This window comes from Grammomys surdaster, unplaced genomic scaffold (assembly GCF_004785775.1).
Source record: "Grammomys surdaster isolate TR1022 unplaced genomic scaffold, NIH_TR_1.0 184, whole genome shotgun sequence".
NCBI classification, from domain to species: Eukaryota; Metazoa; Chordata; class Mammalia; order Rodentia; family Muridae; genus Grammomys; species Grammomys surdaster.
Genome location: NW_021604629.1, coordinates 2,713,064 through 2,730,428, shown reverse-complemented (window position 1 = coordinate 2,730,428; position 17,365 = coordinate 2,713,064). Strand labels below are relative to the sequence as shown.

The following is a 17,365-nucleotide window of genomic DNA, read 5'->3' as shown; positions in this document are numbered from 1 at the left end:
GCTTTGTCTGTTAGAGGAAGAGCAGCATGTATTTTGGACTAGAGTTATGAGTAAACTATGTGGCTAGAGGCCAGGGTGAAACAAATACCTTTTCTCCGTCACAAGTCCTTTAGTCAAAAGGCTCCACTGGCTACAGGCAGAGACTGAAGTAGGCAGCTGCAGATCTTATTGTGCAATTTTGAGGTGAGGCTGGGTAGAATCCCAGGGCCCAGGAGGCAGACATGTGTTGGCTGGAGAGATGACATCAGCTAGTTTGCTGGTGCTCAGAAGGGAAGATTCCAGGTGCTTAGCCACTTTCCTGCTTGTGGGGTGTCTGGAGCCACTACTAATTCTGTCAGCAGTCAAGGCCCTAGAGAAAGCTTTGTCTAATTCTTGCCTCCTGTTGTCTCCGTGGAACCTGAAATGGAAACTTTGGTGGTGAGTACAAACCTTTGAGGACTAGACAGACTAGTGTGATCTTGTGTGCTCTTTTGTGGTGATACATAGACCTGTTTAAGATTTGCAAACCTTGTGAATGTGCATATCTTATATTAAGTACAAAGGGGAAGTGTTGTCTGGAGTCCCAATTAGGAATTGCCTTTTCCTAGGAAGGAAGAGCTGTCTTAGATTTGATTCATTTTTTAAAATATAATTCTCTTTCTCTGTATGTGTATCTTGGGGCTAGGGTGCTGGGCACCTGTGTGTACATGTGTGTATGGAAGCCAGAGGTTGTCATTTGGTATCTTCCTCAGTTGTTTACCACCTAATTTTCTGAGACAAGGTCTGTCATGGATCCCAGAGTGCACTGATTTGGCTAGATCAACCAGTGAACACCCAGGATCCGCCTGTCTCTGACTCCAGCTCTGGGATAAAGACATACTGTGCTTTTTACATGGGTGCTGGGGATTTGAACTTAGGTGTTCAGGATGGAGTAGCAAGTACTTTACCAATTAGGCCACCTACCCAGCCTTGGTTTGTATCATCTCTAAATTAATATTATTCAGTGGCTTAATGTAGATATTTATCACAGAAGAAGGCATGTTTAATGACTGTGGTGTTCTTCTGTCTCCATGCTTATCGTCCAGCATAGCCTCTTAGAGCCATATGTTGGGTGATAAACTGGAAAAGTCATGTCTGCAGGATGATCTCTCTCCTCAGCCTTGTTGTGTGCAGGCTTCTAGGAACTGTAGTGGGGATTCTTGGGAAGCCTACGGCTAGTAGTTGAACTGCAAGAAGCCTTACAACCTCTGAGGCAAGAAAGAGGCAAGAACAGAGTTGGAGCCAGCAAAGCCCAACTACTTACCAGCGTTGGTTTCCTGTCAGATGTTGGAATCTCCTGGTTCCTCGTTTCCCTGACAATGTTAGAAAGAAGCCTTTTGCACAGAAAGCAGATGATGCTAGGGCTTATACCAGGGTAGGCACTTCCAGCCTCTGGCTTATGTGGGCTTCTCTGTGCCTAAGTGGCTATAGATTTCTGTTTTTGTTTGTTTGTTTGTTTGTTTTGTTTTGTTTTTGAGACAGGGTTTCTCTGTATAGCCCTGGCTATCCTTGAACTCACTCTGTAGACCAGGCTGGCCTCGAACTCAGAAATCCGCCTGCCTCTGCCTCCCAAGTGCTGGGATTAAAGGCGTGTGCCACCACTGCCTGGAGTGGCTATGGATTTCTATAAGACCCTGGCTTACATTCAAGTGTAGCCACTCATCACGCAAAGGCACATTGGGGAGAAGCTCACGCATATTCTGTCTGGGTGTCTTTTTTCTTTTTCTTTAATCTTTCACGTGTGAGGACCTTTCCATCACAGCTTCTGAGGTACCAGAGTGCTTGTTCTAAGCCTAGTACCTCCACTTCTGGACCTGGGAAACTATGGGTGAGCTCTTGGTTTCCTTCTTTAGTCAGGCACTTCTTGGAAGCTGCCTACATTCCTTTCTGCCCAATTCTGTCTCTGGACTGTGGGTGCACTTGCTTCCTGCTTCTATGATGTGGAGTGTTAAAACAGATCTGTGGAGACTGCTGAAGGTGACCAGAACAGTTGAAAGTGGAATGACTGTTTTTTGGAATTCTGCAGCTAGAAACTATCTTCATGGTGTTACAGTATTGATTCTTCTTTTAGGGAGAGGGTCTTGCTTAGTACACAGTCTGTACTCAAAGTGATCTTCCTGCTTTAAGTTCCTGAGTGCTGGGATTAAAGGAGTGTGCCACCAAATTGGGGTTCAGTATTAATTGTTTCTAAAACATTTCCAACTTGCCTGCCTTTCTGAAAGGGATGGGGTGGGGAGCAAGGCCAATGCTCAGTTTCCTGTGCTCTTTTGTAAGATGGGTGGTACGTATGCAGTTCATGAGGAAGGAGCTGAGACATGAGTATGAGGCTGTCCCTGGCCCTCACATAACTCATGTTCCATCTGTCAGAACCCCCTTTCCTTGCAGGCAGGTGCCATTTTCACCTGGCTTCAAAAATTTTGGAGGGCAGCAGCCTTTTCCCCTTTAAAGTAGGAAGGGCCCAAGAAGACATTAAAAGCAAGAGTAACTGAAGGATGAGCCTGAGTGTGGCGAGAGGAAATGAGCCCTTCTAAAGGCCCAGAAAGGAGAGTGACTCTGGCGAGAATGATAGACGCTGCCTGTAGAGAGTGGGAAGCGGGGGTTGTCCCAGAGCAAACTGAGGCCAGGAACAGTGGGGAGGTGGGTTTGGGAATGCTTGCTTGTGCCTACAATGCTGAGTGCCTTGGTTATGAGGCACTTCCTCTAGGAACAGAGTGGATCCATTGCCTGGCCTTCTTGTCCTGTACCCACCATATACCTGTATGGTTCTGGCCTGCATGGGAAGTCTTGGCAGAGTATCATGGGGGATACTGTATTTGAGAGTAGAGTGGTCAGCATGAGTCTGCCTCCCAGCTTTTTGACTGCCTTAATGATGAAAAGCTTCTTGGTAGCTGTCAGTCTTTGATGACTTGACCTGTGATGGTCTCTTGCCTTGGTAAAGTATATATTTCTTCTCACATATGCCCTTTATCTGTGAAGTTTAAAAAGACAGGGGTACAGCCAGATGTGATGGTATATGCCTATAACCTAGCACTTAATGGTGGTCAGACAAGAAAATTGTTAAGTCCAAGGCTACCTGGGCAAGATAGCATCAAATACTAGACCAACATGAGCTACATAGGGAGAGTGTGTCTTTAAAAAAAAAGAACTGGAAAGATTGCTCAGTGGTTAAGAATACTTGCTGAGAGACTTGAAGTGCCAGGGTGAGGGGATACCAAGGGCCCCCACCTACTCAGAGGAGAAGGGGAGGGAAATGGAGGAAGGATTGTGCGGAGAGGGTGACTGGGAGGGGGTAGTGAGTGGGATGTGAAGTGAATAAGTAAAAATAAATAAATTAATTTAAAAAAAACCCACTTGTTGTGTGTGGTCCTCGGTTCTGTAACCAGCACCCACATGGTTGTTCACAGCCGTCTTGTAACTCCAGTTCCAGGAAATCCAATGACTTCTGATCTCTGCTGGCACCAAGCACACATGTGTCGCAATACATACATGTAGGCAAAGCACTCACACATAAATAAAACTAGTAAATGCAGTTAGAGAGTGGCTGTCTAGCATGTCTAGCCTTACATTGGGTCCCCAGTACCACATAAACCAGATAGTTGAGTATGCTTGTAATCTCAACTAACACTGTGGAGGTGGGAGGATCAAAAAAGTTCAAGGTCATCTTTGGCTTTAGAGTGAGGTTGAGGTCATCCTGAGCTACATAAAGCCTTGTAGTAGAGTTTTAATTTGAAACAGACCTTGAGGAAGGGGCTAATTTGAAACAGAGCTAGCTGAAGGGCCTACATCTGAAAAGTGTATTGGAAGATTCCTACCACTGTTGGCTCTTCTTCCTGTCACTCCTTCCATTTATCTTCCCACCGAGGTTAGGAATTGTGAGCAGCTGCCACTGTAAGTAGGCCCATCAGGATGGTAAGAACGGAGCTAAGTATAACTGTCTGCTCATTGCTTGATGTGCTCGGGCTCATCTGTAGAGCCACCAGTTTAAGCCTGGGATGGGGCCTTTCCTCCCAAAAAGTTGGTGAAAGCAGGGACGGAACGGTAAAAAGTACTTCAAGGTCAGGAAAGCATTGAGTCCATGTTCTCTCCTCCCGCCTCTGCTTTCTGCAACATCTTTGTTGATTGTCAGGAGAAAAGCAAGACCTTGCTGTGCAGTCATCAAGCAGTCAACAAGAATTTGCTGACTTTCTCAGCTTAACTAATAGTGTAATGCAGATATTTTATAAAGCTAGGACTTTGGCAAGAGGGAAGTTATTATCTATCTAGAGAGACAAACAATAGTTGTTGAACAAAGAATATCCAAGCTTTTAACTTGTTGGTTGTTAACTACACATATCTTTGCTGTTGGGCAACAAGAAAGTTGTGACTTAAAACTATAGGAAAGCTTTCTTGAAAGTGGCAGGGTTTGTTTTTCTCTAAGTTGGATTGACTTTATAAGTAAAAGAGAGGCCTGATGTGTTCTGTAGGTGGAGAACAGCAGCCACATAGAAAGAACATAGTATCTATCCAAGGCTCACTGTGATGAGCTGTCCTGAACCAATACATCTAATAGGTCAAAGCCAAGATTTTTACTCTGAGTTTGGCTTTTGGTGCACAGACAGTGAGAGTGGAGTTATGTAGAAATCTTGTTTAGTTTAATTTAAATTTTAAAGTATGTATACCTGTATGTGTATATATGTGTGGGTATCCACTGGATCCCTGGAGCTTGAGTTAAAGGTGGTTGTGAGCTGCCTGATGTAGCTATCCTTAGCTCCCAAGCCATCTCTAGCTCCTGGAAATGTTTCCGGCAGAAGAAATCAGGGACACTCTAGAGAGGGCAGACACTTACTTAGTAAAGTCACTTGCTTAAAAGTATATAGAGAGCTGGAGTGAAGTCTGGAGAGTGTTCCAGTGTGAGGTAGGCAGGCCTTAGATGTGGGATACTAAGGATGAAGTTGAGGAGAAAGAATATGCTCAATAAAGTTTCCAACTTGTGAGGCCTGGTCCATATCCATCTTACCTGTCTGTGAAGCACCATGAACTTTACAAAGTACTTTTTCATTCAGTAACTCAGTTTTCTGGAGTCTTGGAGTTCATCTAGTTTCGTTTCTTTTCACAGTGGGAAGGTGGGAGCTAAGAAAGTAGAAGGGACTGTTCCCAGCTCACCCAGATTTTTAGTGGTAGAGTGGTAGGTACCTCTGCTCTCAGCTTTCCCTCTTTTAGGGCAGTTTTATAATAAAAGCAGTAGGGAGGAATGACTGAGGGATTAGGACAAGTCCATACACAGGCAGGGTGATACTAGGTAACTCTCAATCTCTCTGGGCAAACGCATTTGGAAAATATTACCGAGTTTCCTACTAAGAAGTGTTTTGTGAGAACTATAGACTCTTTGAGTCTTTCTAATTCTGAAAGTCTTAAGTGCACAGAGATTATATGTATGAAAAATACTTAATTGAATATCCCTTGAGAGACTGTGGCTTATCTCTTTCTAAAGGAATTACAAGGGTTATTGGACTCCATGTAATTTCCCGCTTGTGTCCTGAAAACCTGACTGTTGAAGACACTATGCCTTGGTAGGCTTTGGCTAAATGATCAACAGCACCTAAGAAGCTTCTTCCTCCCTTTGTAAGGTATATCTGTACACCTCATTTCCCATCTCCTATCTTTTTATTTGTTTGTTTTGTTTTGTTTTGTTTTAAGACAGGGTTTCTCTGTATAGCCCTGGCTGTCTTGTAACTCACTCTGTAGACAAGGCTGGCCTCAAACTCAGAAATCAACCAGAAATCCACCTGCCTCTGCCTCCCAAGTGCTGGGATTGAAGGTGTGCGCCACCACTACCCAGCTTCCCCATCTCCTATCTTTATTCCTCTATGCCTGTCTGACTTGTCTAGATAACCTCCTTTGTTGGAGAAACCCCCACTCCAACTTGTGCTGGCTGTAGAACCTGATCATAGCAAAACACCTTTAGAATACTGCTTTGTTTGTATTTGGTTTGGTGATATTAGCCTGCACAGTTGGAGAATGAAAAACAGAATTGAAGGTCATCTTGAAAGCATTTTGAGGAATGTGCCTTTTTCATAAAGCTATTATGGTCTGTGTCCTGACCCTTAGTTTCCCATAGACACAGTTGCATTGGAGCCCCTGAAGACAGACCAGAGAAGTGCTATGTCCTGCAGTCTAGGAAATCTTTTCTGCTTTGGGAGCATGGGGTGCTGGCTCCTACATGTCTAATGCACAACCATAATTACTGAGTCATGCTGTTGAAGCTCTGTGAAGACAGCTGTATGTTCAGGTTCTTCTAAGAGAGCGGTTAAAGTCACCAGACTGAAGGAAAGGTTCTGTGTGCTCTGTCTAGGTTCTCAGTTTGTCTGGTCAGTCATTTGCTTTCAGTTACTGACCCAGTTTCCAAAGTTTTTCAAACAGGCTAACTCCACAGAGTTTAGTCAGAATGACCTTATCCTTGATAACTGTCCTAAGTTCTGTATCATGTTACTTTATTTTTTCCTCTTTATCTCCTCTATATTGCTGTGGTCCATCTTAGTCTTCCAATTTCTTTTCCTAGTCTTGTGTCCTAAAGGTTTAAGTTATGGGGGTGGGGTATATAGATAGTATAGGAAAGAAGTTAAGTTTGTAGGTGGATCTTATTTGGAAGGTATATCTTATCTCTTCTGTCCTTCAAAATAGCAGGTGAAGTCAACTGTAGCAGAGACATCTCAAGACTTTCTTGGATAAATTGAAAAAGGTGGGATAGTCTCATTTATTTTTTTATTTTATTTTTCTAAATGAATCTTTTATTAAAAAATATATAGCACAGGATGATGGAATGAACCAATGAAGCAGTGATTTGAATTGAGACTATCATGGCCACAGAAAGACTGACCCACAAACAGCAACAATAAAAATCAAATGCTCTGGGAGAGTTGTTAAATGATAACTCAGAAAAAACACTGTGAATTATAATAGCTAGTGATTCTGTGGTTCTCACTTAACTGTGAGGAAGGTGTTGAAAATTATCTTACAGAAGGTCAATCAAAAGATAGTCTCATTTATTAAAACAATAACAAAGCCCTGTGTCCTCTCAAAGTCCTTCAGATTCCCAACTGGAATCTCCATCCTTGTCTCTTCTAGCCTTTTCAGTTATTTCTGGGTCTCTGATCCTCAGATTGCTGCGTGATTTGTTTCTCCTAGCAATGTTTTTAGAAACCTAGATTCTGTGAGGAAATGTAATTTAATTAAAGCTGTGGTCATCTGGTAATTCTCTGGTGTTCAAAGAGTAAAGCCTTACTTTATCCTTGTTGAATATTCATGAGAACACTTTCTTCCTCAGTCCCTGTGGCCTTTTCCTCAGAGGACGTGTACTGGGCATTACTGACGGCAGATGTTATCTGTGTTGATGGCAGACTATATATAGTCTGTTATCACCTTTAGGAGTGAAATGGTTGGCTTCCTTGTCTGATGGTGTTTGAAGTGAGCCAGTGTCTCGTGTGTATGCTCTGAAGTGACATGGCTTGGGGCAGGGAAGTCTGGTGTGTCATCTCTGTGCTGGGTACAGCAATTGTTTCCCCAAAGAAAGAAAACCCAGATACCGAGAGAATGAAGGCTTGCTGGATTCTTTCTTAATCTTCAGTAGGCTAAGGGTACTCACATATGTTCTTTCACCCCTTTAGGAGTAATGCCTAGGAATTCCCCCAGATTATCCATTTTGACAGCTGAGCAAGTTTCTACCTGTTTTTGTCCTTCAGAATCTTGGGCTAGTTTCTCTTCTTCCCTCTGCCTCCACACCCGTCCCTTCTTCTCTCATCATCTTACCCAAATTTCTTTCCTTGCATCCTGGGGGGGGGTCTCATTTTTTATTTCTGTTGCACAGGCATCTCTGTGTTGAATTCCCAAGTGAGCAGACATATGTACAGGCATCTTTTATACAAAGGCAAACTGGTTCTGTGCTGTGTTCAAAAGTAGAATATATGAGGTTAGAGAAATGACTCAGTGGTTAGGAATGCTTGACACTCTTAAAGAGGAACAGTTTACTTCCCAGAAACAATGTCAGGTAGCCTGTAAGTCTAGCTCAAGGGGATATGACACTTGTGATCTCAGCAGACACCAACATACATGCTTGCATAGTCACACTACGGATACATACATGTAAATAAGAATAAAAAGTAAAGATAGAATATATCCAGTATCTGCAATGATAAGAGCTAATTTTTACCGGGCAGTGGTGGTGCACGCCTTTAATCCCAGCACTTGTGAGGCAGAGGCAGGTGGATTCTAAGTTTGAGGCCAGCCTGATCTACAGAGTGAGTTCCAGGCTAGCCAGGGCCACACAGAGAAACCCTGTCTCGAAAAACCTTTAAAAAATGCTAATTTTTGCTGAGAAAGTTCTAGTTTCTCACTTTGAGGTGAGGGGAAGAATGACTTTAAAAACTTCATCTTTGAAGCTGGATATGTTTTAATCCTAGCACTCCAAGTAAGTAGATCTCTGTGAGCTTGAGGCCAGCTTGGTCTACATAAGAGAGTTCCAGGTCAGCCAGGTCTACACAGTGAGCCCCTGTCTCAAAACAAAAATAACAAAAGCCAAAATAAAATGCATCATCATCTATAGGAGAGTGACATTAGTTCAACATTCCTGTGCATTCCAGGCCTGTCTTCCATCTTCCCAGGATAAGAACTGTCCTTTGAGGTCCCTTTGCTGCTCTCTTCCTGAGTCTTTACAAGCATTGTGAACTTTGCTTCTGGGAGATAAGTTTGTTTGTACATATCCAAACAATGCCTGAAGAGGCTGCAGCGCTGCATTCCTGACATCTAACGTTTCAGACATCACATCCAAAACCCGGTCCTTGCTCACAGACAGCTATCAGATGGCAGCTTAGTATAGAAAGTTGGAGATCCCCAAGGATTCACTGATAGTTAAAAATACCACTTTGTGATTCAGACCATGGTGGACCATGGTTTGAAAAGACTGCTATGAATTGTTTAGATTCTTGAGCAGCCCAATGCCCTTGATAACGCTTGGGAGGTCAGAGCCCCAGTTGGGAGGCATGTGAGTAGCAGAATGGACAGTGGACCCAGCAGCAGGGCTCAGCTGTCCCTGCTTTCCGGAAGAGGTCTTTATCTCACCATGCCTGAGTTTCTCCTCAGACAGCTGGTCAGGGACAGAACTAGTTCTCTGCCTTCGTGCTTTTCAGGACTTACAAACAAAGCCAGACATGTCATCATTGTACCTCTCAGTCTGAGGGCTTCTGCTGTCTTGATTTCTTCTTTCGTTACATACTTGCCTCTAGGTTATTCAAAATCCCATTTGTCTCTGGGACTTAATCGCTGGTATCTCTTAGAAAACCTTTTAAGAATTACATTTACTGGCAGGGCAGTGGTGGTGCACACCTTTAATCCCAGCTCTTGGGAGGCAGAGGCAGGTGGTATTTCTGAGTTCAAAGCCAGCCTGGTCTACAGAGTGAGTTCCAGGACAGCCAGAACTACACAGAGAAACCCTGTCTCGAAAAACAAACAAAACAAAAAAACAAAACAAGAATTACATTTACTGGACGCTGGAGAGATGTCATAACAGTTAAGAGGCTGGTTCTTTAGAGGACCCAGGTTCGATTTACATGGCAGCTCACATCATCTGTAATAGCAGTCCCAAGGGATTCGATACCTGCTTCTGGCTTCTAAAGGTATTAGATAAGCATGTGTTTTCAGATATACCCAAACGTGTGGGCAGAACACTCATACACATCACAAAAGATAAATGTGTGTATGTGTATTCATGTGTGTGTATGCATGTTGTGTGACCATCTGTCTGTAGAGATCAGAGAACAGTTTGTGGGAGTCAGTTTTTTCCTTGTACTGTGGGTTCCATGTTCCTTACTCAGAGTTATCTTGGCAGCATAGAAACACTTTTTTTTTTTTTTTTTTTTGAGAAAGGGTTATAAATGTAGCCCAGGCCAGTCTAGACCTTCAGATCCAGCCTCAGCCCCCCTAAGTACTGGATTGTATATGTACACTGCCAGGCTCAGGCCTAGCTCTTGAAACACTTGTGTTTGTTTGCTTGCTTGTCTTGTTGGATGATCAGACTTAAGGCCTTGTACTTGTTAGTCAAGCACTCTGCCACTGAGTTACGCCTCAGCCCCAAGAAACTTTTATGTTGGCTGGACCCTAGGTTGCCTTTAATCTCTATATTTAGCCTGTTAAACGCTAGCACATCAGTTGACTTCTGTTAAACCTTTTCTCATCTTTTTACTTACACCATCTTCATTTTGCTGTCACATAAGTTAAAAAGTTTTTTTCTTGTTTTTAGGTAGAGGCTCATATAACAGAGGCTGGCCTCAAACTCAGTTTGTACCTGAGGATTACCTGAATTTCTTATGCTTCTGCCACTGCCCTGAGTGCTTGGTGTGTAGGTGTGCACCATCATGCTCAGCTACAAGTTTTAGAAAGTATAAACATAAAATTATACATTATGTATTTCTTCCTGTAATATATAATATGTAGTTAGTTTATAAAGGATTTTTTACAAACTATCTTAAGTATATTATCCTATATACTTTGGCATATATTTAGTGTATCTTGTCTAAATAATTCACTAAAAATGATGAATGCCATGCAATCTAGAACAAGAAAAGAAAAGACTATTACAGGCCAAATTCCGTATGAGCATAGAAGCTGAGTTCTCGGTTAAAGTACTAGTGAGTGTAATAGCATGTGGGGAAGACCAGACACAGTCAGTAAGTGGGGTTATCCCTGGGGTTATTCAAGAGTGTTTCAGTATATGCAGACAAAGTGCATACAATAAAGCTGTTTTGAGTATTCAGACTTTTAGGAGTTCAGTCTTCTTCCTGATTGATACTCACCTGTTTGCAACCCTGGGCAGGCCCAACTGTCCTGAGTTACCAGTCTATCAGCTGCCTATACATCTGTATTTTTCATTTTATTCGCAAGATAAAAGAAATTAAAACCCATATGAATTTTATTTCTAGAACTCTTTGGTCTCTATGTATTTGAATATGTGTGTAATTTATATGTTGTAATTTATATATCATAGATGAATATATGTATATACTTATATGCAGATCATTTTTCTTTCCTTTAAAAACAGTACATATTCCTGGCTCATATAGAACTCACCATGTAGACTAGATTGGCCTCTCAAACTCCAGAGATCTGTCTTCCTCTGCCTCCCAAGTGCTGGGATTAAAGGTATGCGCCACCATGCTGTGATTATTTATCTATATTTTATATGTATGTTTGCCTGAATATATGTCTGTGCACTACATGTGTATAATGCCTGAGCTGGCTACAAGAGAGTGTCAGATACCCTCGGCCTAGTGTTGCAGAGTCATGAGCTGACATGTAAACTAGGAATCAAATCTTGGGAACATTGTACATGTAGAGCAAACATAAGCACTCAAAAATGAGTAAGAGGTGGCCCCTTTCAGAAGAGCTTACCTATATTTAAAAATGTGGAAAACGAACAGTAGCTTTGTGGGAGGAAAGGAAGTCACAGAACTCAAAAGACAAGTCCTGAATGTGGGTGGGAGAATTAACTTACCCACTTGCTAAGTTCCAAGTGGAAGATTCTAGAAACAGTCATGGTAATCTAGTCCATGTCTAGATCTTTTCACAGGGATAGAGACTGTGCAACTGACTTGAGAGTCTTACATTTTCTCCCAGGTCCTTGTTAAGAATGTTTTCTAGCATTTGCGATCAAGGAGGCAAGTTACTGATAAGCGACTGACATTTTTAAAGCTGCAATTGAGAGTTAAGATACTGATCTTGTTCTAAAGAGTACTAGTAGCTGGAGGGAGAATGAAGCCAAGCAGGCCTCAGTACACTCACTGTAACACGAGGCAGTGAGACAGTTTACACAGGCAGACTGCTGGCCCCAAGAGTACTGAGTGAGAACCCAGTGCAGCTCGGAAACGCAGAAAGATAGGATAGAGGACGTGGCACTGTGGGGTTACACTTCTACAGCCTTGTCCAGATATTTTGGGGAACACTTCTTTCCCAGGTTCCATATGCTTTCTTGATTAAGAATGCCGTTTAAAGACTGAGAAGGCTTAGTGTGTAAAGCACTGGGCATGCAAACATGAGGATCTGAGTTCAAATCTTTAGAGCCTATGTAAAGCTGAGTGCTGTAGTGTATCCTACTGCTTTCATTGTGAGGTGAGAGGTGGAGAGAAGAGGGACCTTAGAAGCCCAAGGCCCAGCTAGCCTAGTGTATGCAAACAACGAAAAAGAGACCCTGTCTCAAATAAGGTGAAAGGTGAGAACCAATCTCTGTTTTAAAGGGATAAAGATAATGGCTTTTCTCATTAAAATTTACACTTTCAGGATACAATTCTTTAAGATACATAGACTTTGGGTCTGGTTAATTTTGGTGTACAATATTTTTGTTATTTACTAGCATTTTATTTTTATAATATTATTTATCTTTATTATTTGCTAGGTTGTCTTAGACAACCTATATCTGAGGTTGTCTTGTGACTTCTGCATGCCTGTCCTTACATGCACAGACGCACACGCACACGCACACGCACACGCACAGGCATAGGCATGCATGTGCACACCCTCACTTTTGTACTTTGCTTCCCCCGAAGCGTAATCATGATGAGTTGAAATCTTGGTTGAACTCAGTTGTAGGCTAGGTTAGCCTGAAAAGCCCATTCTGGAATGAAAAAATGTTATCATCAGAAGGGTCTGGGCTATTGCTTCTATAGTCCAGTCTTATCTGGTCTTGAACCTGTATTTCTATGTTCCAGTGTTGAAATGCTCAGACTGAGTGAGGGCAGGGTTGGAGATTTGAGAGCTCTCATTACCTTAACTTCTATATGAACATTATGATATATATTCTAAGATCAAGCCTCCATACCTTCTTCTCTGAGGATTTAAAAGCAGAGCTTCATTTGTATTGAGGATTGTGATCGAGGTAAATCCTATGGAACGGGAAAGTTGGCTCAACATAGTGGAGGAGATGAAAGAAGGTGGTCTCAGCCTCACTCAGAGCTGCCATAGCTGCTTCACATCTGTGACATCCACTAGTCATTACAAGCTGAGTCCTACACTTCAGTGGTTCAGAGTCTTAAGCTGAGGTAAAGAAGAATGAATGGCCAGAGGACTAGGGCAGAAGTGAGGACGTGGGAGAATTTTCCACTATAAAATAACAGGCCTTTCCTGAAGGGGCTAAGAACTCCACAGGAAGACCACTTGAACCCTTAGGGCTCTCTGAGTCTGAACCACCAACCAAAGAACATACACAGGCTGGACCTAGGCCTCTCCACTCATATGCACAGCTTGATCTTCATGTGGGCTCTGAACAACTAGAGTGGGGGCTATCCCAAAAGCTGTTATCTATATATGGGGTATGTTATACTAGCTACGTTGCCTTGTCTGGCCTCAGTGGGACAGGAAATGCCTGCCTAGCCTTGCAGAGTTTTGAAGTGCCAGAGTGGGAGTGATAACCAGGGGCCCCTCACCTGCCCAGGGGAAAAGGGGAGGGGAGAGGGGAAGGATTGTGGGAGGGGGTGACCGGGAGGAGGGCAGTGATCAGGATATAAAGTGAATACATAAAAAAATAAAATTAGCCGGGCAGTGGTGGCTCACACCTTTAATCCCAGCACTTGGGGGCAGAGGCAGGCGGATTTCTGAGTTCGAGGCCAGCCTGGTCTACAGAGTGAGTTCCAGGACAGCCAGGACTACACAGAAAAACCTTGTCTCAAAAAACAAAAAATAGGACTTCTGGTCTGGGCCCGAGCATAGAGCAGGTCACAGGCGGCAGCTCCATACCCAACCCCAGAAAACCGAGAGAAAGAGGGACTCCCAGAAGCTTTAACTCAGGCAGCATCCCAGGTAAAAATGAATCATCCGTGATGTCTGCGGTTAGAAGTTCTAATCCAGATGCTGGCCTCCGAACTTATACTACTCAGACCTTTGAAGGGCCACTGACAAGAACATCAAACAGCTAGAGATTGACATCACTAATCTGAAGAAATCCCTTGTTTTGCCGTCTGAAGAGACCTCCTAAAATCGCAAAGATCCTTATTGGACTTGATTTACTCTAGTACAATAGAAAAGACTGTATACAGCTCTTGACTGTGTACAACCCTCAAAGAAGAAGGTTGCCTTTACATAGACAAGACAAGGAGGGTTAAAGAGAGCATGAAATAGGTAGCGAAGCCTAAGAAAAATCAGAGAGAGAAAGAGACAGATGAATGCTGGTACAAGAATTGATTTGCAGCCTCTCCAAGGTTGTCAACCCTATTTCCTTCCATCTTGGGACCATTATTTGAGTTCTTTTTGCTTTTTTCTGCTGGTCCCTGGCTCTCAAATAGGCGGACTAACTCTGTGATACAACAGATAAATAATTTGGTAGCAAAACCTACTCAGATACATTATCATAAGTCAGCTATGGAGAACCACGAGACTCAAGATGAGGTTGTTACTTTATACAGGGTGTTTCCAAAACCCATCTCCACCCAACCTAAAAGGGGGGACTTCTGCCCCTAGACCAAGCAGAGAGGGGCCACCCAGAACCCCCTCTGACAGGCGATCTGAATTCTTGCTTAGGCTGCGAGGCTAAGCACTGCAAGGGAAAATCAAATAAAAGATAAAAATATCTATCTGGGTTCCCTGAGGGACAAGCCTGACTGCATAGGGGTTGATGTCAAAAGTATCCCCTCTCCAGGAAAAAGACATCGGGACGGGTATGGCCCTCATGCCTCACTGGACAACGACAGGGGGACTGGAGCCATTACAAGGTCCCCTTCAAATACTGGAGGTCAGGCCTCTATCCCCGCCTTCGCAAGTTTAGAATTGCCATAGCCCTTCTATACTTAGAGAAGGGAGGAGATGTCAGGGGCAGCCCTGCTTACACACTGTAGGCCTAAAATCAGCCATAGGCCTAAAATCAGCAATAGGCCTGTCATACATGTATACAAACACCAAGTCTTGGGTCTCAGTGGAAACACATTAAAACAGATGGCTATAAGCTAATGTCAACAGGCAGCTTTTGTGGAAATTTATAAGCCTGAGTAGTCATAGACCTTGTAAATAGGTAGCCTTGGCAGACAATACCAACTTAGATAAGGACAAGTGAGTCATTGGCAGAGTCATAGTGACTTGTCCCCTGAACCTTCACCCAGCCGATACCCGGTTCTGAAGATATCTGTATTCCCCCTGAACACCCACACTCCAGTGTCATTCCCTTCCCCACATCCTGCCTTTCTGTGTTTATACCCCTGTGTGAATTAATTATGATTTGAGAAAAAATTAAAAAAAATAAAATAAATAAAACAAAGAAAAACAAAAAATAAATAAATAAATAAATAAAAAATAAAATTAAGTTAAAACAAACAAAAAATAACAGGCCTTGAGCCTTCTTCAAAGGCTGTGCAAGCAAAATATATGTAGCAGTAGCCAGCATACTAGCCAGATGTGGCTTCCAGGCAGAGGAGGGTTGGAACTGCCATCCCTGGGGAGTAATTTATTTTCTTGATCTGAAGGTCCTAGTAGAGCCTGTGTTTGACTTGCATAAACAGATTGCCATCCAAGAAGACTTTGAGATGACAACTCACTGTTCTATAAGTCAGAGATCATAAGGCAGCTTTAAGAGTGATGGTGGAGGCCAGGCGGTGGTGGCTCACGCCTTTAATCCCAGCACTTGGGAGGCAGAGACAGGCGGATTTCTGAGTTCAAGGCCAGCCTGGTCTACAGAGTGAGTTCCAGGACAGCCCCGGCTATACAGAGAAACCCTGTCTTGAAAAACTAAAAAAAAAAAAAAGAGTGATGGCGGAAGATTGTCTACAGGCCCTCAGTCTTCTTCCACACACTTCCCAGGCTATTTCCCAACTTTCCCATTCTATATTTGGCACCTTCCTTCTCTTTTCCAGCCTGCTTCCTGTAGACTAGAAGCATGAATCTCCCATCTTTCTTCCTGAAAGGTTACTTTTTGTTGGTGATTGTCTTATGTATGATTGTAGGCAGATGACCCCAGAACTCCAGGCCATGTGTTGTGCCAAATGGGTTGAATAGAAAGAAAGAAATGTTTATGTTGCTTTCCTCAGAAAAGTACATTGCTGAGGTGAGTGGTGGCAACCAGCATTTAAACTAGCATCCAGGGCAAGGGAGATAGTTCCATGGAGTATTTGCTGTGTACACATCAAGGCCAGGTTCAGCTCCCCAGCATCCATGTCCAAGTGCAGCCACACAGATTTATAATCCCAGGGCTGGGAGATAAAGACAGGCAGATCTTTGGAGCTTATTGGCTAGCCAGACAAGGAACAGAATCAATGAGCTCCAAGTTCAATGGAAGACTGCCTCAAAAATGAATGAATGAATGAATGAATGAATGAATGAATGAATCAGAGAGTGATGAAGAAGTCTGATGATCTCTGACTGCCACCCGTGCTTGCACATTTCTCCTTGTACACACATCAATGTGCTCATACACAGAAGGGAGACAGAGAATGCACATGAGTGTGAGATATGAGTGCCTAGGAGGATCTTGGAGAATAGCTAGCTAGTCTAGTTTGCTTATTAATGTGGAAGGAAAAGCAGAATCCTCCTGGGGGACAAGGATTTGCTCAGGATCTTACCAGCCCAGCAAGCTGAAGCTAGCATTAGGCTCCAGTTTGTTTCTTTATGCCTTTACTTTCTCTCCCTCTTACTACATTGTCTCTTGCTTTTCTTTTTTTCTTTTGGTAATACTGGGGATTGAACTTAAGTCCTCACAAGTGATAGGCGAGCATGCTACCATTTGGCCATAGCCCATGGCCTTCCACATTGCTACTCACTAGTAGAAAAGCAAGAACATAACATTCTTTAAGGACTCTGCTGGGAATTGCAGCCATGTTGTCTTTAAAGAGATAAGAAAATACTGGGGCTAGCATGATGGCTTAATGGATAAAGGTGTTTGCCACCAAGGCTGGTGATCATAGTTCAATCCATAGGACTCATAGTGGAAGAAGAGAACTTACCCATAAAAAAACATAAATAGTGGCCAGAGAGATGGCTCAATTGTTAAGAGTACTGTATGCTCTTGCAGAGGACTTGAGTTCTATTCCTAGCACTCACAGGGTGGCTCATGGGGCATCTGATACCGTCTTCTGGCGTCTTACAGGCACAAGGTACACAGATACACATGTATACAAAACACTCATACACATAAAAATAAATACTTTTTAAAAGAATATTATAAAAGTGAATAAGCTGGGCAGTGGTGGCGCACGCCTTTAATCCCAGCACTTGGGAGGCAGAGGCAGGCGGATTTCTGAGTTCGAGGCCAGCCTGGTCTACAGAGTGAGTTCCAGGACAGCCAGGGCTACACAGAGAAACCCTGTCTCGAAAATAAATAAATAAATAAATAAATAAATAAATAAAA

General features: G+C 43.0%; 1 protein-coding gene across 2 annotated transcripts in view; it reads left to right on the top strand.

The window, feature by feature from the left end:
• The window catches only part of St5 (suppression of tumorigenicity 5), a 157,419-nt gene that overhangs the window by 35,340 nt on the left and 104,714 nt on the right, over positions 1 to 17,365 (top strand). The gene's annotated exons all lie outside the window — the stretch shown is intronic.